Below are 27,040 nucleotides of genomic sequence, written 5' to 3' on the forward strand. Positions count from 1 at the left end.
GGAACTTTTCTAGCTCTTCGACACCTGTTTGCAAATAGGAGGTATTTGCTGTAGCAATAAAGATGACTGAGTGTGTCGATTCTTCCTCTCTAACGATATTTTAATCTCGGGTGGAATTGATCATTGTTTTTTTTCATGGAAGAGTTTTTCTGATAGTTTTAGCAGTGATTAATTTTCATGTTAATCACATGCAAGCCTTCGTTAAATTGGTAATGCTCTCTTCAGTGGAATGAGAGAAAGTTCTGACTCTGCAGATGTAACAGCAGTTTTCCAGAGCAGAGCCCCTGTGTTTTTGGTTCTCTGAACGTGTTAAAGGCAGATAGAATGTATTTGGTTCACTATGGGCCACTGGAATCCCTTATAGTTTAGAGTCATGGGAGCATTTTGCTCTCCCCACGGGTGAATAGAGTTCCCAATTAAATTTTGAATGGTTTCCTTAAATGCCTTACAATCAATCCTATTTGAATTACTATTTTGGGGGTAAAGGTATTACAGCCTCCTGCGTGTTTATGATAGAATTCCCCTTGTGTTAGTTTTGAAAGGCATGTGGCTGAAAAATTATATTAAATGAATTCCAGGCATGAAGGATTTTTAAAAATTAATATGTGGCATATATGTTGACAGTTGGATTTAGGTTATGGAAATGAGCCTAGATATTTTTATTTGAGCAGTTGTTTGGGGGCCTGGTCATATCATTCCTAAATAGCAGTTCATTTGTCAAGTTGACCTATACATCTATTCGTGAGTGTTTTGGTTTTCTGCCTTTTTTTGTTAATTGCAAGTTTAGAAATATTGGTAAAATATCTTCCTGGTAATGATGTCTAGAAGAAAGTAACGGCCAGCTCTTATATATTGTATGGGTAACAGTTTAAGTTAAATCACTTTAAAACAGCTAGAATCAAACTGTAAGATCACTTCAAAACACAATTGAATGAATCATAGCTGTTGAATTTCTTTTCTCAGAAAGTTCTTAGCTCTGTTTTTATTATGTTTTGGTTACCATATGAATAAACTTTACAGCAAGAGTAGTTTATGGGACAGAATGGGCGTTAACTAATGATGTCTCAAGCAACAGATGTTTTGATGTGAAATTATTCATTTTAAGAGGGCTTCCATTAAGTAAAAGTATAAATGAATACAATTTAGCTAATTACTATGATGATTCCATTAAAGCAGCAGATCACAGAAGCACCGCTTCACCAAGAATGAAATTAAACATGTATTTCATTAGCTGCACTGAGAAAAATTTTTTTTCTTTTTAAATTAGAGATTTACATGACAATGGCCCAGACTACAACAGCATAATATATGAACTCCTCCATTTTCATATGGTGATGAAGCCTCATGCTTTTGTTAATGACAGGAGCTAAAAAGTCATAGTTCTATATTAGCTTCAGCAAATACAACCCATACTTATTAGTTGGATGACTGTCACAGTCAGCGTCCTCCTGGGGAGGAAGCGAATATCTAAATGAGAAGGAAGAGAAAACTGTTCAAATGAATGAACTCTTCGTCTTCCTCTCCTCCTTTTTTCCCTTGTTCTGTCTCCTACCTAATTTGCAGTGGATCCTAAATGTAAAGTCAGGTGGTGTCTAGCCTCCCCAAAAGACTGTTCATTCTCATCTTTCAGATACTGGTTGCTCTCGTTTCAGGAGAAAACTCGTGCAGCACTTTTTCCCCAAAATATTTAGAACTCTGGTCAAAGAGCGAGAAACCACAAACTTCTTTTGTTGCTCCAAGAAAAACCACCATAGTTGAAAAGTGAAGAAAAGTTATCATTTTTAAGCCAATTCATGATTTGGGAAATACTTACCATTCTTTACTCCATATTTCTTCAAAGCCTCCCTTTGAGGTAAATCATATTACATATGAGAAAACTGAGGCTCAAAGAGATTTGGGGATGGGGCATCTGGGTGGCACAGTTGGTTAAGCGTCCGCCTCTTGATTTCAGCTCAGGTCATGATCTCAGTGTTGTTAGATGGAGAGCTACTGAGCAGGCTCTGTGCTCAGCAGGGCGTCTGCTTCTCTCCTCCCTGTCCCTCTGCCCTCCCCCCTCCAAAATAAATAAATAAATCTTTAAAAAAAAAAGAGAGAGAGAGAGGGGCACCTGGGTGGCTCAGTCGTTAAGCATCTGCCTTTGGCTCAGGTCATGATCACAGGGTCCTGGGATCAAGCCCCCATTGGGCTCCCTGCTCCGCGGGCAGCCTGCTTCTCCCTCTCCCACTCCCCCTGCTTGTATTCCCTCTCTCGCTGTGCCTCTCTCTGTCAAATAAATAAAATCTTTTTAAAAAAAAGAGAGAGGGAGAGAGACTTGGTGACTTTATAAGACCACACAACCATTAAGGCTTGGATGCCAGTCTGAATCTTTTTGTTTGTTTTAATAACAGCTTTTTTGAGATATTATTGACATCCCATAAAAACTCACCCTTTTAAAGTGTACAGCTGAGTGGTTTTTGATATATTGACAGAATTGTGCCAGCATCACCGATGTCTAATTTTAGAACGTTGTCACTACCCCAAAAGAAACCCCTAGTAGCAGTTCCTGCCATTCTCCTATCGCTCTAGACCCTGATGACCACTAGTCTGCATTCTGTCTCTATTGGTTCTGGATGTTTTAATGTCAATGGAATCATCCTAATATTTGACCTTTTGCGTTGGGCTTCTTTCACTTAGCATAATGTTTTAAGGTTTGCCCAAAGTTGTAGCATGTGTCAATACTTTGTTCCTTTTTATGGCCAAATAATATTCCATTTTATGGATATACCACATTTTATGTATCCATTCTCCTGTTGATGAGCATTTGGATTGTTTCCGCTTTTTGACTATTCTGAATAATGATCCCATGAACATTCACGTACAAGCTTTTGTGTAGACGTATGTTTTCATCTTTCTTGGGTAGATACCTAGGAGTAGGATTGCTGGGTCATATGGTAACTCTGGTTTTTGATATTTTTAAGGAACCAGCCTGAATCTTTTGAAATCTAAATATCAACCTCTTTTTACATTACACCCGGGGATGAAAGAACAGGGAGTTGAGCTGGATCAAAGAGGGAAAGAAGTGGGAGCAAATTATAAAATGTTGCTATTTCATTTCTGTGAGTCACTTTGGATACTTTTCATCAATTGCAGCTCACCAAAAGGAGTCTGCACACACCCTTGCTCAGATGCCATAGGTTAGAAGGATATTGGTGTTTGAGGGGACCTAACAGGCATTTCATCTTGTGGTTTCCTTTCTTAAGCCTTTGAGCTGTTTCTTCAAAGTACCGCTTACCCAGGAACCCAAATGTAAAGCAGATGAACATGGAGCTACTTCAGCTGAAGTAGGAAGAGGACAGCGTGCTGGCCCTCCTCACCTGCCCCTACCCTTACACTGATCCAGACCACCCATCCCCCCAAGGCTTGAAATCTCAGGTGTATGGAAGGATGATCCAAACGTTATTCAGCCCCTGCTTGAGCAGTTCCAAGGGACTGGAAACTCACTCTCTCTCCACGCAAGCCATTTCTTCTGTGGACAGTTCAGACTGTCGGTTCCTGTGTGCACTCAAAATCTGGCCCAGGTTCTGCCTCTTGGGTCCAAAGAGAATAGGTTTAATCTCTTTTCCATATGCTAGGTTGTCACATGTTTGAAAACAATTATGATAGCTCTTTCTGAAGTCTTCTTCTAGCTAAACATTACCTTTGGAAAAAAATAATTCCTTATAAGATACAATTTTAGGCTCCTAATCATTTTTGGATTGGTTTTTAAACAGAGCAGAATAGAGCAGGATACTTCACCTCCCTTATTCTAAAGTTTATACTTCTTATAATGCAGCCTAAGATGTTATTAGCCCTTTTGCTTATCACTTCACATTGTTACCTCTTACTGATTTTCACTTAAAATTCTTATCTGTTTCATATGCATGATGGATAAGCCCTTTCTTTTCTTCCTTATACCTTTCCTTTTTGAGGGGGAGTTTCTTCCAGCAGGCAGAGCCCTGTCAAGTTACAACACAATTGTAATCTGCGTTGCGATGCTGTAAATAATCCTGGCACTCATATAAAATACTTCAACATTATCATAATGTTGAAATTGGTCATTGTCTTAAAGGATTATGATTCTGGATAGCAGCCTTTTCTCCATCTTCCTTTGGAAGATGTCATGAGAGACTATCAAATTCCTTCTAGAGCCTATACGTAGTTTACCCGTTCCCTGATCTTCTTCTCCTGCAGGTGTGACTTTTTAATGACCATGGCAGGTCAAGTCTATGGTACCTGCTACTCCCGGTCATGTTTTGAAATCACTATAATCGGGCGTCTGGGTGGCTCAGTTGGTTAAGCGACTGCCTTCGGCTCAGGTCATGATCCTGGAGTCCCTGGATCGAGTCCCGCATCGGGCTCCCTGCTCGGCAGGGAGTCTGCTTCTCCCTCTGACCCTCCTCCCTCTCATGCTCTCTGTGTCTCATTCTCTCTCAAATAAATAAATAAAATATTAAAAAAAAAAAAAAGAAATCACTATAATCTTTTGAGCTACTGCTATTTATTTTTTCTAGTTTTGAAATGGAAAATCTTTTTAATCTTTTTAAATTTAATTTCCAGATTTATATCTTGAAAATTAAGAATAATTTATTTAAAATCTTGAACATCTTTTGGCATCTGTAACACCAATTACTTTCTCCTAGCTAGGATTATGCTAGACTTTTCAAGTTGGCACATAGTTGGGTGTGCAACAGGATCAAGGAGCTCCTGTGAGGAAATCATCTGAACTCAACACTATGACGTATTTTCAAACCTCTTCTGCATTCTCGTGTGGTGACCAGGCACTGACTTAGGTTTTCTGTGATAGCAAAATCAAAAGAAAATGCTTTCATGGAAAGTGCAAAGCAAGCCCCCGTTCTAAGGGAGAACTTCTTGGTACACCTGGTACTCCACCCAGCAAGGAATTTATTTTATAGCCAAACCACGAGCATTTATGACATTATAAACAAACCCAAGCATTTTGGTGGGAAATTCACAAAACTGTGTTTAAAAAGTAACCATTATTGTTAATTTCTGAGATAGCATAAGCCTTTTCATATACTGTCCTAAGAAATAAACACTTCAGTTGAGTGGACGGTAGGATAAGGAAAGAGAAACAACATCTTGGTTTCTAGTGTTACAATCTGTTCAGGCCATAAAACTGGTAGCGTGAAAAACTTAGTCACGATGGCGTTGAAAATTCTATGTTAAAGCACTGTTTTTTATTAGTAAGGACTTGAAATCAGTGGTACTTTGTACTACTAAAAATCTTCCAGGAAAAATATTTTTATTCATCTTTAGAATCCTAGCTTATTAATAGAGGGTTTCTAATAGTAGCAAAATGTTTTAAATGCTAGCAGAAACATTAGTAATAAAAAAAAACTATGCTGGAAACTCTAAATGCTATGTAACTATTTATCTATACAGCCCCCTCCCCCCAGAAGCTTGATGGTTTTCTCACTAGATGTTTGACACATACATTTAATATTCTGCTGGAAGCAGCATATTTGTTTGAAAGCAGTCCAGGCCTGGGGGTGTCCTGGGGACAAGCAGCAACCGGTGCACATCCTCTTTGGTTTACTATAAAGAAATAGCTGTCTCAAAGAGTTTATCCTTCTTTAAAGTACTAATTTTTAAATGAAGAGTTAGGTAGACGCACTTCCAATTTTGTTTCCTCTAAAGTTGTATCTTTATTGGAAAATACTCTTGGTGTGGAAAACCCCATTTTTGCAGAACACTTAGTCGTGTCTCAAAATGCAGTATTTATTCTGCCAGCTTTCTGGAAAAGATTTGAACTCTCTGGGTTTAATAGACTACCCTAGATTTCCCTAAGAATCATCGTAGACTTTTCTGTGCCCCATCCTCCTGTCTCAATCAGCCCGGTGGATTCTGCTCCTGATAACCCAACCCTTCTGCTCAGTTCAGATGCTCATCACTTCTCAGCTGTGGTTTCATTTGTGTTTTTGAAAATGGCAGCCCCAAACTAGTCTTTCTGCCTCCAGTCTCAGCCCCCTTCAACGTGTTCCTTTTTTATTAAACAAGTAGAATATCCACCGTGCTCATTATTACACTGATGGGGGTGGGGTGCGTTCCAAGGACGCACATGGTCGATGTGGCCCTTGCCTTCAGGAAGCCTGAGCTGCTCGTCGGGAGCTAGACATTCAGTGCTTCCCTCATGATGAGTTACTTGATGACCCCGGGGATGGACGGTACTAACGAATATAAGGAACAGTGTAGAGTGTTGCAGGGCACTGGACTCAAGGGATGTATATTGGGGTTTCTTTCCAGGATGAGTGGAAGTCAAACACTGGGGAGGGGGGGCAGGCGGGGAGTGGGCAGGGTTGGGGGAGAAGAGCAGTCCAGACCAGGGAAAGCGATGAGGAAGTAGAGGGTGGGAGCACCTTTTGGAAATGGAAAGTTCTCATATGGGGAAAGAGGAAGGGGCAGAGTGGCTTAAAATGAAGTTGGGAGGGTCTGTGGGGCTTCTCGGCCACATTAAGGCATTTAATCTTATTCTGAGGAGCAGAGAGAATGTGGCAGAGGATTTTGAGGCAAGGGAGTGACGTGGCCAGATTCTCAGGGATTTTTGAAAGAGGGCACCCCTGCAGTGTGGAGGGGAGGCTAGTGGAGTAGGGAAGGGTGGTGGTGGGAGTCCATTGTGTGAAGCCAGGGGACAGTGGTGGTGATTTCCACTTGAGGGGTGCTTAGGGCCCACCTCACCAGGACTTGTGTCATCAAGGGACAGGGAGAGGAGGAAGCCAAGGAAGACACCCAGGCTTCTGGCTCATCTGACTGAGTGCCACTTGCAGAGGTAGAAGGAGCTAGAAGAGTGGGCAGACAGATGAAGATTCCGCTGTGGCTTGTGGGTGTGAGGGACTGTGGAACATGCCAACTGAAGAGCCGAGTGGGCTGTGGGCTGTGGGGTCTGGAGCCGGGGAGATGTCTGGAGTAGGCGTAAAAAATTCGAGAGCAATCAATAAATAGCAGCTGAATCCATGGCACAGATGAGCTCACCTAAGGAGAAACTTGACATTTTTGGAATGCTCTTTCTGGAAGACAGATGTGATCATAACAGGCTCCTGATTGAAAGTCTCTAGTGCGCCTCCCTCCCTGGGCACCCAGCAGGCTTAGCCAGCTCCTGGCTCCTCCTGGCTCCTCCTGGCTCCCACCTGCTTGAGTAGAGTGAGGTCTTTCCCTGGTGGCCCTGTGGTTATCTAGCATAAATCTCCGTTACCACGATTATCCCAGAGGCCTGTCACTGCGGCTTAGTTTCACATCTCTCATTAGGCTGTCACCACCTTCCGGGCAGAGTCTCCTGGTGAGCCTCTCAGGGTCCATGCTTCAGCAATGCCTGGTACCTAACGGGTCTCCTGCCGAACACTGGTTGAGTGGGATCAGGGACCACCCTCCTTATCCCAGAGCGCCTTCTCAAACACACACGCCAGCGAAATGGCTCACATGTAACAGGTGTACGCTGAATCCTGGTTGGAGAAAGCACTCACGCCACTTCTCCATATGCTTGAAATAACATGTATATTTATATGTTATGCATCACATATATGTATAGCTACACGTACACATGTATGAACACAATCATGTGGGTGTGCATACGTGCATACATCGTGTGACATTTAACTCTTCCCCCTCATCAAAGAACCAGTGGACTTAGGCATTCGGAAGAGAAGGCATTGCAGGCGAGGGGACCTCATCGGGAAAAGCCAGAAGCAGGTGAATGTGTGACCATGAGGAACCGGGCCTCATCTGCACAAACATCACAGAATGCCTCGAGCTGGACGCTGGCTCTTGAATCAATAAGGAGAAACATTTGCAAAAAGCACTTGGCGGTTCAACAGGCTTAAAACACATTATTTTCAGCCAAAGTAATTGACACAATGAAGTAGTTCTTGGCAAAGCCAGCATTTTTAACGTTAAAAGAGATTTGGCTGTTAAATCAGCCCCCCAAAAAGTTGTTTTATGTGACAAGAATTTTTACCATTCTTAGAAAAATATGCTCCAGTCGAGAAACAGTTGGGTGGACTTAGGACTCGCTTATGCTATAGAGCATCTTTACACATTTTAGCCCCAATTATAGTGCCATAAACAGCTGAAAATCCTTAGGAGGAGAACTGAGTGATGATACTTCATCTGTTATGGAGTCCCTCGCAATGCCGAACCATTCCTCGTAAGCCGTGGAGACTGCTCCTCGGGGACCGTATGGGAAAACTAATAAAGATAATGATCTGTTAGCATGGCTCCACCAAATTAGTCCTTTAGAAAGTAATTAAGCAGGACTGCCCACACTCCAGTGCTCTCAAAGACTAAAATCTGGCTCCGTGCATAGTATCTTCACCTTCCATGAAAATGGCCTTGTATTGAGTCGATATAATTTAATTATATAAAAATATGTGTTCATACTGCATCCTGTACTGACTGATAATGCTCTCACCACAGAGTCATGTCCAGACTGGAGCTTGTGCTTTCTGAGGCAGGGCTGGGGCCTGTTGTACTGTGTGGGCTGCAGGGGAGGAGAGGGAAGGGGGTGGTGCTCTCAGCAATCAGGGGCAGGTGGCCCAGGACTGAGTGTTTTACGGGTACCCCCCCCTTAATCCTCACTACACCCCTTTGAGGTGATGCCTGTTATCATCTCTGTTTTGACTGGTGAGGCAGCAGAGGCCCAAAAGTTTGGGTGACTTGCTCAAGGTCCCCTGGCCAGTGCTTTTCAGAGCTGGGATTTGAACCCAGGCACTCAGCTCTGCTGTCCACAGCATGCTGAGTGCTCAGTTATGCTCGATGAGCGAGTGATGGGTCAGAGGTGGGGGTGATCATGGATGCGGAGGGGGCTTAGGGGATGGGTGGTTCAGTCTGTGCCTTGCATCTCTGGGGGGGCCACGTGCCACATACCGACTCAGACCTGTGGGCCTTTCACTGGCTCGCTGTGGGGGCTCCAGACACATTTCCTTGTCTTCACCCCTGTTTCCCTTCCCATCATCCCACTATAGCACTTTCTGAGGGGGAAATCCCATTTATCTCTGAGTTGCTCAAAGTCCCACAGAAGTTCCCCATAGCTCAGAGGACAGGGGCTGGGTCTGGAACCACCTCCCCTCTGCCTCCCTGGCCCAGGGGCCTCCTCTCCCCGCACATGCCCTTGGATTCTGCCACCCTGGCTTCTTCTAGCAGCGTCTGAAGGCGCCACCTGCTTGACGTGCATCCTCAGATGTTGGGGCCCTGCCTTCCCCGTCCTTCTTCACCTGACCGCTCCTCATTCTTTAGGGAAGCCTCCCTAGCTCAGAGCTGCTGGAGGCCAGCTCCCCCGGTGACCCGAGCCTCCTGTCTGAGTCTCACTGCAAACCTTGATGTCCCTCCAGACCAGCAGCTCCTAGAGGACCACACTGCGGGCCCTCTGTACCTGCGCACGGACACAAAGAGCGAGCCATTTCAGTCTGGTAACCGCCTGCCGAGGAAGCTTTAGCATTCCCTCCGAGTGGCCCCTGTGACTGCTGTCACCAGCCTTCGTGACGCTGGTCAGTTTTCCTGTGAACAGCTCTGGTGCTTTCGGTTCTTCTCCAGCACCCTTGTACTCTCAGTATTCCCTTGCTTTTCTTAGAACCCTTTTTAAAAATGTTTAATTGTGGTGAAACGCACAGAGCATGAAATGCACCATTTTAACCGTGTGGAGCCTGCAGTCGGGTAGCGCTGAGCATATTGACGTCACCACCATCCATCCCCAGAACACCTGTCTTCATGCGGACTGAAACTCCCTTAAACCCAGACTCCCCTGCCCCGCCCCCAGCCCCTGGCGCCCCCCCCCCCCCCCCCCGTTTACTCTCTGTCGCTGTGAGTTTGACTACCCTACAGACCTCGTATAAGTGGAATCATGAAGGATTTGACCTTTTGTAACTGGCTTATTTCACTTGCTGAACCTTTTAAAAACTATTGTTTCATGAAGTTCTAGAATCCCAAACTGAACAACGTCTAACTAAGGGTTCAAAGCCGGGCATAAAGAGTGGGATAATTACCTCAAAGTTCAAGGCTGTCAGAGCCCCTGCTGGGTGTCACCTGATCACACCCACATGCCATCCAGCAGCTCTGCTCAGCCTATGTAAAGTCTAAGCTGCTTATCTCTGGAATCCCTGTAATAAAAAGTGTGTTCTTTCCCCCAAGCTAGCCTCACTGAGAGGCCAGGCTCCAGAAGGGCGGTGCAGAGTTCTAGAAACAAGGCTCAGGCTCGGAACTGTCTTTAAACCCATCGAACATCAACAGAGGCCCCTCTGACAATCAGAGCAGGGTCACAAGTGTCTAAGCTCTCTTAGGAATGGAGGAGGTGGGAAAAAAATGTTAGAGCAGTTTAGAAAAATGATGAGGGGCATATGTTTGCTAAAGAAATTCCGTGACATACGCCTTCTGATCACCAATAGCATGCATTCTCTCACAACTAGCTAAGAACCTAAGAAAGGAAACAGCAGATGTGAGACCCATGATCTAGGAAGGATCTGGGTGGGAGTCTTGGAATATCTCCTGAGTTTCTTTCTTTTTTAGAGATCGCTGTTACACATTTGGCACAATCTATGACATGACTGTCTGATTGGAGCATCTCATTTGCAGGACTGTTTTAAAAAATAAGCAAGCAGAGGCGTCCTACGTGCAAAATGAGTCATTCGCTCTTGAGAATGAGCACAAAAGATTATGTGCATCTCTTTCAAGACCCTCTGTGGTCTATCAACAAATCACTTTTTCCAAGGTTCAGAGCATGGGCTTTGGAGAAGGATAGGTCTGCGTTGGAATCTTAATTCTGCCACCTATGAAAAAGCTGGGGGAATGGACACCCTGACCCCACTGTCCTCCCTCCCTCCCATCTGCTGCTCTGTGCCCCGCTGGGCAGACGCAAAGGGAGCCAGAGAACAAAGGAGCATGTTGCAACACCCCCATCCCCAGCAGCCTCCCAGCGCAGAGGATAGGACAGAAGAGTGGAGGGAGGATCGGGAGGGCCAGTGCGAGAGGTCCAGCAGTGTGGTCTACAACGGAGAGGTTTGTGTCGAGTACTGCGTGTTGCCCTCCTGCTGTCTTGATGGTTGCAACCATGTTGACCTACCCTGCTTCCTGATGCCAAGTGGGCATCCCATCGATGTTGGATGTGGGGTCTTAGCACATCCCTCTGCCTACTGTGTGCATCGTTCCTCCAGTGCGCCAGGAGTTGCCATGGCTCTGTGGTCGTGCTTTATGCACCCTTAGCCCCTCCTGTTCACACACTGAGATGCAGTTCACCCTGGGGCCCCCGCTGTGTCCTAGTGAACTCTTCCGCATCTACCCAGAGCCACTTCATCTTTCCTCTCTGCGCTTCCAGAATATGATACGTACACCTCTGATTGCCACGGGGTTCACTCCGTCACTGCATTATGGTTAGCTCCCCAGCCTTTGTTTTCACCACCAGCTAGTGAGTTCCCTCAGGGCAGGGACCCTATATTGCCTTTCTACTTCGCTTCCTTCCCTTGCTCTGCAAGATGTTTGCACGTCGAGTATGTTTAATAAATGCTTGTTGAATGAAAAGTAAAGAGTAAAATTTTAGAAAGAGCCACGCTATCTTTAAATCATTCCGAAAGGCCAAGGGAGAACTTCCTGACCCTGAAGAGCTTTTCAGTACTGCCAAAAGCGCTTCTTCGTTGTTTACAGTAGTGAGATAGCTCAGCCGTATGTAGCAAAGCCCCCTAGCGAGTGTGGGATGGGATCAGCGCACAGACTTCCAAAACACGTGGACGACACATATTTGTGCACGTAGTTGGTGGAAAACTAGATCTATGAATAAAACCATATGTACAATTTTATTTTGTTTTATTTACCTGATTTCTGTTCACCAGGGCCTCTGAACAGAGTCCAACCACTGTCATCTGGTCCAACATCAGAGGGATTTATGGAGAGATGGGACAGTTTTACACAAAACCCCATATGCTGTGCACTGTGGACTCAGGGAGTTTTCAAGAGTAGTTTTGATGCGATTTTCATCCCCTTTATGGACCCAAAAACATAACCCCAATATAAAACAATCTCCTCTCTAGTATCTTAGAGTTCTAAAAGCTCCTTCAGATCTGTTTCTCACCTACTTCTCACAAGTAGACTCTGAGATGAGTGAAATACTGTTCATGACACTCATTTTACAGAGGGCCTGGCAGATGGATAGATGGATGCCGCCAGCTTCCCACGGCCACGCGGGTGAGGGACGGGCCCCAAGGACAGGTCTCCATCCAGGGCCCTTGGAGCTGTGCTTCTCTTCCTTGTCCTCGCGTCAGCAATTACTTCCGTCTGGTAATCTACCTTTAGCAGAGCACTCTGCTTAAAAAGAGAATATGGTCTAGATAATGGCATCTGTTATTCTGCAAGTTTTGTTGTTGTTTTGCTGGATCTTGAACACTATTAATGCACTCTGCTTTAGGAAAAGCTGACATTTAGAAACCTGGATGCATAACACATAAGCCGTTAGAAGATTATTTACAGGATTCCATAGCATTTTCTTAAAAGTGTGAATTTTCTTATCTTCTTAAATATCGTACTTACTGAACGTTGATCTTATTCTTCAGCACCACATTCTAGGTAGAGTGCCTTGCCTTTTTTTTTTTTTTTTTTAAACCCCTATTCTCCCTGAAATCACCATCTGATGTTTCTTAAAGGGACGGAGAAACTGCCAATGTCACAGGAGTACATCCTTATGCGTGTGGCCAGGAGTGTGTCTGGCGCATGGACAGGTGCCTCGGAGCCCAGGCTGGGGCTTGGCCTGTTCGCTAGATCCACCCTAGCATGGGCTTTGTCTCAGGTGCCCTGACACCGAGCAGCCCCAAGGGAGAAGTAGCTGCTAAGTCAGCCCATATCCCTTATCTGTGATTTCAAAATCCAGAAGGCTCTGCGCACCAAATGTTTTTTGGTAACTCGTTTGTTAGTTAGTCTTGGCCTGCTCTGAAATCACTTGGTAAGGAAAAAAACAGCTTATCTGAATTGAAGCATGTGGTTTTAATGGTTTATATTTATTTCTTTTGAGATGAGAGTTCAGCTTTCCTGTATTTTTGAGTGTGTTTTTATGGATGCTGCCCCGGGGGCTTCTGGGGCTATTGGATAATAGATGTGTGTTCTTTGCTTCCGTTCTGAAGTCAGAATCTGAATTCAGAAGCGTATCAGGCCCCGGGGGCTTGGGGGGGAAGGGGTTGTGCACCAGTGGGACCCGATAGTCAAGCTGGCCCTGTGCCCCCGGGACGGTTCCTGCTGAGACTCTGCACGGGTCTCCCCACTGTCCTGGATGCTGACCTGATGCCTGGCCGACGTGCAGGGCAAAGCCTGGCTTGTGGGTGAAGGGTTCCCCTGGAGGGAACCATAAAGCCACGATCGGGCAGCCACCTGTCACAGAGTCCTCCAGAGCCAGGCGGCCAACTGTGCCCGGTTTTGTGCCGAATTTTTGTCCCGAGAAAGCAAAGCTCAGGGAGAAGGGACTGACTTTGCCGTATTCTTCCCTCCTACCTGCCCTCCCTTGCTTCCATCCTCAGAAATTTGTGTGTCTCCTATTAACAAGGCCTGGCACTTGCCTTGCAAAAAGTAACAGTGACACTTCACATCTGCTCGCTGTCTCCAGCTGGTAGACTGTTTGGAGTTGCTCGCCCTGGGCTCACACTGTTCGGCAGCGGGACTGGGACCGGCCTTTTCCATAAGCCGAGGAACAGGGTTGCGTGGTTCGGCGACACCCAGCTCTCTAGCCACAGACCCCACGCTTCGTGCTTTCCCTGGTCTGCCGCCTTCGGAGGCCCCCACAATTATTTGTTGGTTTGGACCAAATTTCTACCTTCTGAGACCCATCTTTTCAAAGCCCAAGCCAAATGGAGTGGTGGCTCTTTTCACATTCCTGGGACAAAGCCGCCAGCTTTGGTGGGCCTCGGTTTTCTGTGCTATGAAGTGGGCTTCCTGATCCCTGCCAGTGGAATGGTCTGTGTGGTTGTGCTTTGTGAAAACTGGCACTCTCCCTGCCCAAATGGGGGAGGGATGATGCTCTTCCACCCCCGCAGGAGGACATGTCTGTGGGGTGTCCCCCATGCCTTGTGGGGTTCACCTCCTATACTCCTGACATCCTGAAGAGTGTTGCCTAGCTTCCTAAGTGAACGATAAATGTGAGTGGAGTTTATACAGCAGAGAATAATCTTGGTGGTTTGAGCTTGCTGACATTGTCAGGGGCGCCTTGGCAGGTGTGGGGCGTCCGCCGCCTTAGTGACATGTGCCTGAGGGCACTCACTAGGCCATATCTTTAGGACACCAGAGCCTCTGGGGATAGACCAGGGAAAGTCAATCAAATGAATGTTGTTTAACTAAAAATACAGATTTTAGGCAATATCCACACGATGATTCATTCCTTTTATGATCTACTATAGCTAGAAATAGTAACTGGGAGGCTGGGGAATTAGCATCTGAACCTAGTGGTCTTTTGGAAGAACCAAGTAGCATTCAGGTGTTCCTGGGAGTTTCTCCCCTGCTAGGAGCCTCTCGGTGACCTTTTCTGGTTGATTATGCACTCCCAGGGTGCATGGCCCTCTTCCCTCCCCAGACAATGGGTTCTACCAATTTGTCTGGCTCAGAGGTTTTCTCCATACCAACGAGACTCAGAGTGTTAAGATTTAGGGCCCTTTTGAAGTGTGGGTGGGGGGGAACACAGGCTTCTCGGCAGGGTTGCTGAAAGTTTCAGGGGTCAAGGAAATAATATAAACCTTTGAATACAGGCTCCAAATAGTTTGTTTGGAGTTCCCAGTGACTAGCATCTCAGTTACCAACTGCTTTGTTACAATTTGCTTTTCTTTAGCTAAACATTCTCACATGGTTTTAAAAGCAAGGGAAGGGATGAAGCTTTTCTAAGTGTAATGATTCTCTTCCCTGGTCCACGGCTAGCAAGGGGAGAGCGGGCAGAGGGCCCTTCAGCCAAAGGATCTCTAATTCACTCTGCCAAAAAATCCGTTCCACACTGTCAGCCCCACGTCTTTCTCCTCAAGGCTGAATAAATTAGGTGCCGCCTTTGGAAACGAAGTGCCCTGTTTGGCCAGGGAATCTTCGCTAGCTACCTTTCTTGAGGAAAGATGATTAATCTTATTATGCCCAGCCAAGAGGGTTACGGGTATGGCTGAACCAGTTTTGTGTGCTTTGAAATACCAACCCTGTCAATTTCATGTTTCTCGGTGAGCGAGCAACAAATGACAGATTCGTGCAAGAGAAATACTGGCTTTGATTTAAGGCAAAAAAAATACAACAGTTGCTTAGCTTTAAAAAAAAAAATCTTCAAGGCAAAAATTCAAATGCTGTAGCTGTACATTTATCTGGGTTTTGGTTGTAGAAAGGACAATCTAGTAGATTAATCAGGACTGACAGAAGTAACTACCTGTTAATAAAATATAGAGATATAAAAAAACAGTAAACTTTGCATATAATTTAATTATACTAATCCAGGTCAATAACAAGTTATCAACTAAAGTTAAGGAGACCTTGGACAACGTGGATGCTCAGGTTTATGCTCTGGAACATCTGACCCAGAGTCCCTTTTGCACAGAGCATGGAGGTGCTGATGGGCTTTGAGGCTCTGCGGACCGCCAGCCTGGGAGCCGGCCGGGGTCCATGGGGGACCCATGGGGGCCACGGACCTGTAGTCTTCTGCAGCGTTTGGTGTTCTTGTAACTCCTAAGAGACCACACTGTTCTCCCGCACACACAGCAAAGAATGCAAAGGGAAGATGGAGCCATTGTCCATTTTTCCGTAAACCTAGAGATGGAGAGGACCTGCAAGGATTCAGCAGAAATTCACCTTTAAATAAGAACCCCAAAAGAAGGTCACAGGAACCAAGTTTATTATAAAGCAGTGTTTAAATTAACAGGTCATAAAGCAAAGAGTGGAGTTTGTTTAAATACAAGTTAAGGCTGTTTGACAGAACACAGAGGGAGGCTTGCATCATAGCCCAATTGAGTCTGTTGAAGCCGGTCCAACTGCCCTCCCCTCCTTCCCTTTCCCCTTCCTTCTCTCTTCCCCCCTCCGTGAATCCTACAGCACGTGGACCAGTCAGCTCCCAGCCATGAAGACGCCTCTTCCCACATTCCTAGGCCACGACTACTCCCCTGCCGAGTGTCCATCCAGCAGGCGGGTCTCAGCAGTCCTTACTCGAGCAAAGACAAACTCTAAGTGAGTTTGGGCTAGACACTGTGCTAGGTCAATGTGCTCTCTACTCTCCCAGCAGTCCTGTGGTGGGCAGGCTGAGTTAGCTCAGGTTTGTGGATGGAACAGCTGAGACCCAACCAGGCAGAGTAATTTGCTCAAGGTCACACAGCTAAGGGAGTGGCAGAACCAGCATTCAAACTCTGGTTGGTTTGATTCCAGAACTTTCCTGTACAACCCACAGCTCGGGGTTTGGGGCACTGCCTCTTCATTTTGAAAACTGTGAGCTTGAATTTTCCCCAGTGCTTAAACAGATCCGTGAGGCTTTGTTTTAGAAACAAACTGTAAAATCTTCTACTACAGTAACGATGCATCCCTTGTTGTGTTGTGGTTAACACGGATTTATTTTAGAGAAAATTGCAATGATCTCTTCTTTTTCGTCTATAAACAGTGGCTTCTTTTTGTTTGCCTTTGTTAAAATGGGAATGAATAGATATTTATTTTCAATAGTCAAATTGAAGCAACTCTTTGTAATACTTTCTGCAGTCTGGGAGAACAGTTTTGATTGGATGGCAGAATTAGAGATTCGTAGAATAACCTAAGTGATCAATGGAGGAACATTTCTGAGTTGCTTTTGTTGGGTTTTCATAAACTAAGGGGATTTTTAGGGTGTTGGTGATTTTTCTTCTGTCTCTTCTTTATGATTTAAAAGATAAACCATGTTGGTGACCCTTGAATAGCTTCTCTCCTGGAGATGAGCGTTTTGTGTGGTTTTTTTCTCATTCAAATATAATTAACATACAGTATTAATTTGTTTCAGGTATACAATATAGTGATTCAATAATTCCATACATTACACAGTCCTCATTACAATAAGTGGATTCTTCATCTCCTTCACCTTTTTCCCCCATCCAGCACCCACCTCCCCTCTGGCAATCATCAGTTTGTTCTCCATAGTTAAGAGTCTGTATTTTGTCTCTTTTTTTCTTTGTTCATTTGTTTCACATATGAGTGAAATCATAGGTATTTGTCTTTCTCTGACTGACTTATTTCACTTAGCATTATACCCTCTAGATCCAACCATGCTGTTGCAGATGGCAAGATCTCATTCTTTTTTTTCTTTTTTTTTTTAAGATTTTATTTATTTGAGAGAGAGACACACAGCGAGAGAGGGAACACAAGCAGGGGGAGTGGGAGAGGGAGAAGCAGGCTTCCCGCGGAGCAGGGAGCCCGATGTGGGGCTCGATCCCAGGACCCTGGGATCACGACCTGAGCCGAAGGCAGACGCTTAACAACTGAGCCACCCAGGTGCTCCAAGATTTCATTCTTTTTTATCGCTGAGTAACATGCCATAGTGCGTGCGTGTGCGTGTGCGTGTGTGTGTGTGTGTGTAAATGCGACATCTTCTTTATTCATTCATCTATCAGTGCACACTTGGGCTGCTTCCACAATTTGGCTATTGTAAATAATGCTGCTATAAACATAAGGGTGCATATATCTTTTTGAATTAGTGTTTTTGTTTTCTTTGGGTAAATACCCAGTAGTGGAATTACTAGGTGATATGGTAGACCAATTTTTAACTTTTTGAGAAACCTCCATACTGTTTTCCACAGTGATTGTACCAGTTTGCATTCCCATCAACAGTATACTGAGTTTTTTTCCCCACATCCTCATCAACACTTGTTGTTTCTTACTTTTGATTTGGTTTTGATTTTAGCCATTCTGACAGAGGTGAGGTGATATCTCATTGCTGTTCTTTTTTTTTTTTCATTGTGGTTTTCATTTGCATTTCCCTGGTGATAAGTGATGTTGAGCATCTTTTCATGTGTCTGTTGGCCATCTGGATGTCTTCTTTGGAAAAATGTCTATTCAGGTCCTCTGTCCATTTTTTAATTGGATTTTTTGGGGGGAGGTGTGTTGTATCCGTTCTTTATATATTTTGGACGTTAACCCCTTATCAGATATGTCATTTGCAAATTCTCCCATTCCACGGGTTGCCTTTCTGTTTTGTTGACTCTTTCTTTAGCTGTGTGAAAGCTTTTTATTTTAATGTAGTCCAGTAGTTTAATTTTGCTTTTGTTTCTCTTGTCAGAGCAGACATATCTAGAAAGAAGTTGCTATGGCCCATGTCTGAGAAATTAGTGCCTATGTTTTCTATTAATTTTATGGTTTCAGGTCTCACATTTAGATCTTTAATCCATTTTGAGTTTGTTTTTGTGTATGGTGTAAGAAAGTGGCCCAGTTGCATTCTTCTGCATGTTGCTGTCCAGTTTTCCCAACACCATTTGTTAAAGAGATTGTCTTTTTCCCATTGGATATTCTTGCCTCCTTTGTTGTAGATTAATTGACCGTATAAACATGGATTTATTTCTGGGCTCTCTGTTCTGTTCTCTATGTGCCTATTTTTTTTTTTTTTTTTTTTTTAAAGATTTTATTATTTATTTATTTATTTGAGACAGAATGAGAGACAGAGAGCATGAGAGGGAGGAGGGTCAGAGGGAGAAGCAGACTCCCCGCCGAGCAGGGAGCCCGATGCGGGACTCGATCCCGGGACTCCAGGATCATGACCTGAGCCGAAGGCAGTCGCTTAACCAACTGAGCCACCCAGGCGCCCTCTATGTGCCTATTTTTGTGCCAGGACCATACTGTCTTGATGACTACAACTTAGTAGTATATCTTGAAATCTGGACTTGTGATGCCTCCAGCTCTGCTTTTCTTTTTCAAGATTGCTTTGGCTCTTCGGGGTCTTTGGGGGTTCCACACAAATTTTAGGATTATTTGTTCTAGCTCTTGTGAAAGATGGCTGTTGGTACTTTGGGAGGGATTATATTAAATCTGTAGATTACTTTGGGTGGTATGGACATTTTAACAATATTGGTTTTCCCGATCCATGGGCATGGAATAGCTTTCCACTTGTTTGTGCCGTCTTCAATTTCTTCTGTCAGTGTTACGTAGTTTTCAGAGTATAGGCCTTTCGCCTCCTTGGGTAAATTTATTCCTAGGTATTTTATTCTTTTTGGTGCAGTTGTAAATGGTGTTATTTTCTTAATTTCTCTTTCTGCTACTTCATTATTAGTGTATAGGAATGCAAGAGATCTCCGTATGTTAATTTTATACCCTGTGACTTCACTGAATTCATTTTGCATTTGCTCAGAGGTAAAAGGTGGCTCCTGCAAGATAGAGATCTCAAGGAGGGAGAATGTGGGGATTCCTGTGTAGTGAGTACTTCTCATGGGATGTCTGCTGATACTTCAGAGCATAAAGGTTTACACGTTGTTTTACTTTTCCCTCATTCTGGCCTTTTCCCCTTTCTTTCTTTCTTTCTTTCTTAATACTGTGTTTGTCCCATTGATCTTCTTTACACCCCCTCCCTTCAGAGGGTTATTTTTGATACCAAATGCTGTCGATGAGATGTGCAGTGAGGCCTGGGGTCTCCCGTGGTCAGAGATCCAACTAGAAGTACTTGATCTGTGTTTTACTGGATTCCCACAATGCATTCTGTGTAGGCAGCTGGTACTCTAAGGACCTGCAGACACAGACATGCGGGTCCCAACGCTGGATGCTCTGCTCAGCTCACCTGGTGCTCCTGGTGACATCTGGGGTCCAGTTCCTGTGCTTCCTGCTCCCCAGGCTTTCTCCATATCACCTCTCACTTTGGTCCAGCTTTGAAAATTGTAGATTCTGTTTGAAATGAGGAAAGCCTGCGTTGAAATGGTGCAATTGTCAGAGGCAAGTACAAAACACACTTCTCACTATGAGGCCACTCCAGCCAATTCCTAAGGAAAGAAGGGAGCCTGTTGTCATGGAGATGTATGTGTCTGCCTTTCCAGTCTGGGTCCTTCAGTTTGACACCAGGGGTCAGAGGTCACACCTTCCAGTCCATCTGGCGTTTGAATGGCCCTTGGACCTATGCGTGGTTTTGATCACTCGAAAGATATTGATGCACTGGATTGTGCTGATGGTCCGAATGTTGACACATCTCATTATAGAGTACCAACAAAATCACATGAGTTAATATCACCACCAGTACCACCAGAAAAGCCTATAAGTATTGGGAAGTTATCAAGCTCACAGACGCTGGTATACAAGTTTTCCAAAGTTCTGCCTTGTTCTCGAAAGCTCCAATTTTTATCATTGGCAAAAAATACTATAATTGTCATTCTTGAAGGGACAAGCTCACTCCACTCATTTTTGAGAAAATGATTCCAAACACTTATGTCCAATTAGGCACACAGTCTGTCTCTCAGCTGCTCCTGCCGGTGGAAAGGCTGAGTCCTGAAGAAAGCTCCCAACTCAGGTGCACAGAGCTTTGCCTCAAGACAACCAGTGTATTTTGGTCAATGTAGCAAAAGTGCTTTATATGTACTTGCCGTTTGTCACTCAGAATATTAAAGAGACGTGTTCTTAAGGGGGTGAGTTTTAATAAAATTACTATTGTTTGCAGATCCAGCAAAGACATCCCTACATGCACTTGGTATTTTTACTCTAAGTGGCAGCAAAGAGCCCAGTGACCTGGTGCCACCACCTCGATTGGGCCAAGGCGCTCCCGGTTTTAGCCACTGCTGCTTCTGCACACATCAACACAGTGACAAAGGCAGATAAAATCTTGGGATTATGATGAAAATAGTTTTGACCTCATGACTTCCTAAAGGGGCTCTGGGGCTCTCAGGCGTCTTGGACCTTCCTTTTAGAATCGCTATTCTCAGTATTGGAAATAGCTCTTCACGCAGCATGCCACGGAGGGCTGGCTTTGTGCCAGGTGATGCGCTAGGGGCTGGAGAGACCAACAAGGACTGTCACAGTCTCTGTTTGCAAGGAGATCACGGTCTGATGGAGAAGGGGTTAAGTCAGCATGGTGATAACGGTCAGCTGAGGGGATGCCTTGCAAATATGGAGAAGAATCACCCAAACAGCTCACGGATCTAGCGGTGGTAATGAGGGGTGTTTCTTGGAGGCAATAGCAATGATCTGATGAGCTTTAGAGAGTAGAAGTAAGCCAGGTAAAGAACAGGGGAAGGGGTTCCATGAAGATCGAGTGGCTTGGGAAAAGGCTTGGAAGCAGCAGAGAGTTTGAAGTCCTTGGGGGAAACTTGGAGCCCAGGAGCTGGGGGGGTCACGGGGGGCAATAGCGTATGCAGAAGCTGGACCCCAATGCTAGGTATTTCATCCCAAAGACATGGAGACCGCTACAGGATGTGGGCGGGGCTCTGAGGTAGTCAGATCACTCTGATGGAATGACAAATGGGAGGGCGGCTGGTAAGACCGTTGGTAGGTGAGCCAGTTGGGGCGCCCCCAGGAGCCCAGAGAGCAAACCCCAAGACCCAACCAGGCAGGGATAACAGAGATGGGATCCATAGACAATTGAACAGCTATTTCATAGTCTAAATATTGAAATTTAGAGTGGGCAGGATTTGACGATTGATTTGACATTGAGGGTAAGAAATATGGAAACGTTAAGGACATGCTGAGATTGTAGATTAATGACTGGCTGTCAGTGGTGCGTTCAGAGGTGAGGGAGCAAGGAAGGTGATGACAGGCAAGACAGCGACCTTAACTTCACGGATTATATTCATCTGCACACACACACGTATATACATGTATGTGTGTGTCTGTGTCTCCAGGTGAAGATATCAGTGGGCTAATGGAGTCAGGTCTGGAAACAGGGACGGTTTGGGCCAGAGACGTCAACTGAGGATCATCCATAGAGGACAGAGGACATGGCTGAAGCCCCAAGAGTTGGCGAGACCACCCGGGAGAAGAAAGGCTCTAGTGCAGAGAGGAGTCAGGGTGGGTCAGCAGGTGGGGGAGGAAGGCAACCCAAGATCTGGGTCTTCCTGGTCCTGACATCTCTAGAAGAGAGGAGAGAAAATGGAAAAAGCAGCCACTTTTCCACTAAATGCTGCATTATGATCTGAGCATGCTTCTAAATGTAACGTGCTGAACAAGATCCTTTATGAGCAACACGGCCTATAGAACACATATTTTTGTTCCTCAACTAAACACAGACTTTAAGTCTGGGAAGGATGATTAAAAATACCAGTTACAGTTTACATTCCACCTCTACTCCCCCAGCCCGACTATTTTTCTTTTATAAATAGGGTGGCTTTTTTCCCCATCTATGGTTTCATAGTTTGCAGACATTTTACCCTTTTTTCTTGATACTCATGACATTGTGGAAGTTAGGATTTCCATTCCGTCCGATGGCCAGAGAGGGAATTCTAATGTTGGAAATGCTGTCTTTCCCGCGTGGCTCAGGCGAGGTCTGGTCCTTGGCATTGCGGGTCAGGAGGGGCAGGTCAGAGGGATGTGTGCTCATCTCAGAGCTAAAGTAGCCTGTTGTGTCAGGATCATTTTCTAGCGGTTTCCCTCTGCAGCAGTAGGTGTGAAGCAGACATGGGTGGGAAGAAGGGGGAGTCTGGAAGGGGGCAGCTCAGCCTCTCCCTGCTTGGCATCCCTGGCAATGCCCAGGCCCACCCTGAATGATGGCTGGGCACCAGGCAACCAGTCTGATGATTACTATTTTGCATTTCTCCTTACATTTAAAAATGTTTTTCTAATGTGATTCTGTACTCCTAAAATCAAAATGGATTAAAGATCAAAAGGGGACACCTGGGTGGCTGAGTCGGTTGGGCATCCATCCAACTCTTGGTTTTGGCTTGGGTCATGATCTGAGATCCCTGATGTCAAGGTTGTGGGATCGAGCCCCACACTCCACACTCGGGGAGTCTGCTTCTCCCTGTCCCTCTGCCCCTCCCCCAACTCACGTGCTCTCTCTCTAAAATAAATAAACAAATCTTTTTTTTTTTTTTAAGATTTCACTCATTTATTTGAGAGAGAGAGAATGAGAGACAGAGAGCACGAGAGGGAGGAAGGTCAGAGGGAGAAGCAGACTCCCTGCCGAGCAGGGAGCCCGATGCGGGACTCGATCCTGGGACTCCAGAATCATGACCTGAGCCGAAGGCAGTCGCTTAACCAACTGAGCCACCCAGGCGCCCTAAATAAACAAATCTTAAAAAAAAAAGAAGAAGAATCAAAAGAATCTCCTAATTCCAAACTTGCGGCACACAGACAATTCACTAATAACCCCCAGCTGTCTATTAAAGGTGCTTCCCCCATCAATCAGCCTCCAGGAGGGGTTGTGCTGGAAGAACCAGCCGTAAGTGTTGCTGACTGGCAACTTGGCAGCAAGGGTTTTAGCAACCACCTAGAGGTGGGTGTGCAAGTTGATCTCTCTTGAAATATACTTTCATTTAAAGCTTTTTAGCTCTGCCTATACACTGTCTTTTGAAGGCAGAGGGAGGTTAACACAGTATTTTATTTTATTGATATATTATTCTCAGTTTTGCATCTACTGAAAATGAATTGTAGGGTGTGTTACTCTGGCTGTGATCAATGCTGACGCGTCGTCGAAAGCCAGTCGCTCACCACGTTGCCGGTAGAAGTACCTTCAGAAGGAGACTTCTGTACATCTTGGTTCTTGCGGGTAGCTGTCAGAGCTCAGGACGGGGCAGCTTGCAGGGAGAGGGTTCTCGGGGATGAGAGGAGCACCTTTCCAGACTTTCTCTCTGCATCACGGTTTTACTCTTTAGTTTGAAATGACTTCTTAGCAAACCAGTCCTACACATATCCAGACAGACAGGGAGAGCGTCCGATCAAAGAGACAGACTCATCATTTCCCCATGAACCTAATGCACTTCCTATGAGCAAACTCATTCCTCCATGCAACTCACACAGGCTACCCTAACATCCGACGAGGATCTGCAGGAGCCCGGCTCAGAATCGAAGCCGTGGTTTTCTTGGGTTCAGCTCCGGGTAACGGCTGTGTTGAGGTGTCCTGTCGCAGCCGTGGCCGGAAAGCGACCCAAAGCACACTGCTAACAGGGAGATGGGGGCAGCCTGAAAGGGGGCGGCCATGCTGGGAAGGCACAGAGAGCCCGGGGCAGGGTTCAGCTGTGATTTTTACAAAGCCAGCGCACTTCCTAACTGTGGAATCACCTGCTTTAGGAAAGTACTGTCCCCCCAAATCGTTGGCAGGCAGAGGCCGAGGCTGGGTGCTAACTAACATTACTGCTGGATGGATTCTTGCACAAGCTTCTACATCTGTCCTGCTTTTATAGAAAGCTCTTTAAATTTGAGTGTCTCAGCATTGTGACCCCTTGAAATAGGGTCATTATCCCTATGGTATGGATGAGGACATTGAGTCTAGGGTTAAATGGTCTGTTCGGGGTTAACACGCCCCTAGCATGGGTCTTTCAAGGGCTCTTAACTGTTTGTTGCACCTGCTATCTTCTGCGTCAGGAGGAAGGGGACATTTATCTCTTCCAACTCGAGAGATTCTCCCCCATGTGACAACAAATGATGAAATGGAATCGGAGCAGATCTAAAAATCACTTAGATTAGGATCGACAGTTACATCTCTAGGTGCTCCTATGTGTGTTCTATAATACGCTTCTGTGGCTAACCACAGACCATTAACAGTAAGCATATCTGCGGTCAGATAGCTGCAGTATTCACTCCGTATCAGCAGGGCTGTGGGTCAGGGGGACAGGATGAAGCGGCGGCTTCGAATGATGGCACATCACTGTGGAACACTGAGTAATAGGAGCAGACAGACAGCCTGGTGTGCAGAAATGAGAGATTGGGTTGCTCTTTTCTGAACAAAGGCATTTTGCAGCCTGTGAGGTAGTTGCAAATGATTGCAAATAGGAGCTCTGGCATCCAACCAGAGGGCAGACATGTCTCTTCAGTACTTATCATGCTAGGGTTCTTTTTCCAAAAAAAATTCCACTTTTTTTTAGACCATGGCACTGTCGTTAATGGTATTTTGGAGTACCAAATGCAGGAGCTGTCTAGGAGAATATGTGTGCATGCGTGTGTGTGCGTGCATGCGTGCGTGTAAGGGGGGACCTAGTAACCAATGAATAATCATGGAACAGCACTCAGTTGTTTGAATAACCCCAGCAATAATAACCTCTTACATGTAGAAGGTACAGTGACATTTTCGAAGTACTTTCCACAGGTGTCATTTGAATGATAGTTTAGTGAGGTCGTTGTGCTCCCGCCAGGTCTGCCCTCCCCACCCCTTCTCTGCTTCATGCTCTGAGTCCTTTCTTCATCCCTCCACATCAATTGTCTATAGCCTCCCCTGTACGACACCTCTTGGACGGGGACTTGCAGAACCCGTCACCTTTGTCTGCCTTACTTTTAAAACGTCATTGATTTTCCTTTTGTGATGATGCGGGTCCCCCATGGAGGGCATTGGACTCGAACTTGCCCACACGGGTTAGCGGCAGAGGAAGCTCCGTTGGAGTGACTTGCTAGCCCGCCGTGCTCTCCTGTGTTCGGCCGTGTTCCTGATTTCCATTCCTCGGTCCCCATTTCAGCTGGCTGAAACCTCCCTCCAGCCTCCTCCTATATTAACACTCCCTCTTCTTGGCCCAGTTTGCTCCACCAGACATGCTGGTTGTCAGCGGTCCAGTCCATCTGTGTCTTCTGGATTTGCACCGGAGTGTCAAAGCCTTGACAGGCTGGGCTCCCGCCTGCCTAAGTGCCGGGCCCTCCAGAACCCACCTCCTCCGGGAAGAAGACCAAGGCCCCCCTCTGCCTTTCCAGCTTGAGACTCACCACCCGCCAGGCCTGTCAGTTCCAGGGGGCGGTGGGGGAGGCTGCCTTCGCATGCGTGGCTCGCGTCTTTTTATACCTACTCGATTTCTTTTTATAAAATCACTGCTCTGGGGACCGTGCTGCCAGCAGGATAGCTGCGTCTCTCACGCCTGTGCTGGCTCCTGGCTCCCAGCAGCGTCTGCCGCGTACGTGGGCCTCCTTGGCTGCCGTGGGTGTCGATCCTGTCCTGGCCTCACCAGAGCCGTGTCCCAGCATAGCCATCAGAGCTGGGGCCCTTCCCGGTGGCGGGGGCTGTGGCAGAGAGTCACGGGTCTTGGCATCACAAGGCCTGGAGGAGACCTTGGGTCTGAGCCTGAATTTCTATCATCTGCAAAATTGGATCAAGTGATCGTGCAGTACCTATCACAACACCTTGCTCATTGTACAGACAAATGAAACAGCGTGTGCAGAAAGACTGCGGGCTCCAACAGCGCTAGAGGAGAGCTAGTTTGCTGTTTCTTCCAGCGTGTATTTATCGAGTGCCTCTGGCATGCCAAGCCAAGCCCACGTCTAGGCTCTAGAGAAAGAGCAGTGAGAACAGGAAAAGGTCCTTATGGTCTAATAGGGAAGAGACCACAAGCAAGGAAGCAAATCAGTGAGCAAGGTAATTTCCTAAAGTAGTAGGTACCCTGAAGAAAGTGAACTAGTGACTGAAATGACTGGGATTGGGTAGTCCAGATGTCACTCTGTATCACTCAGTGTCCAGCACCATTTCCTCCAGGAAGCTCTCCCTGCTTGCTCCAGGCTAAAACAAGAATAGCTGTGTTTTGTTAGGAGGACTTTACTAGGCATTGTTTCTAATCTTCACTCTTCCCTGTAACACAGAGCACTTATATATAACACTTTACAATCAGGAGACCCAGGCTCAGGGAGATCAAGCAATTGCCAACATCTCATAGCTAGAATGCGGCAGAGCTGAGCGCCTGCCTTCAGTGTCTGCCCTTTGTACCACGTCTCTGATCCTCCCAGTTCCCCCGGGCCCTTATGTCCACCTCTGTTCCATCACTCCCTGTAGCCTGTGGACTGATGGTTTCATGTGGTTTTCCCTGTTAGCTCCTGAGCTCCTGAAGGATGGGAGCTGTTACCCTTAGCACCTGGAGCAAGGCTGAGCCCTTCCTGGGAGCTCCTCCTGAGTTCACTGAATTCATCACAGCTCCAGCCAGCCCCTTGCCTGTGCAGGGCACCATGGATTTTCACTTACACGTTCCAGAATTCTGCCCTGCAGACG

General features: G+C 45.9%; 1 protein-coding gene across 5 annotated transcripts in view; it reads left to right on the forward strand.

Moving 5' to 3' along the window:
* Positions 1 to 27,040, forward strand: part of EML1 (EMAP like 1) — a 182,197-nt gene that overhangs the window by 51,950 nt on the left and 103,207 nt on the right. The gene's annotated exons all lie outside the window — the stretch shown is intronic.

Source organism: Mirounga angustirostris, unplaced genomic scaffold (genome assembly GCF_029215605.1).
Source record: "Mirounga angustirostris isolate CCGP_5_RB_7025 unplaced genomic scaffold, mMirAng1.0.hap1 SCAF_9, whole genome shotgun sequence".
Taxonomy (NCBI): Eukaryota; Metazoa; Chordata; class Mammalia; order Carnivora; family Phocidae; genus Mirounga; species Mirounga angustirostris.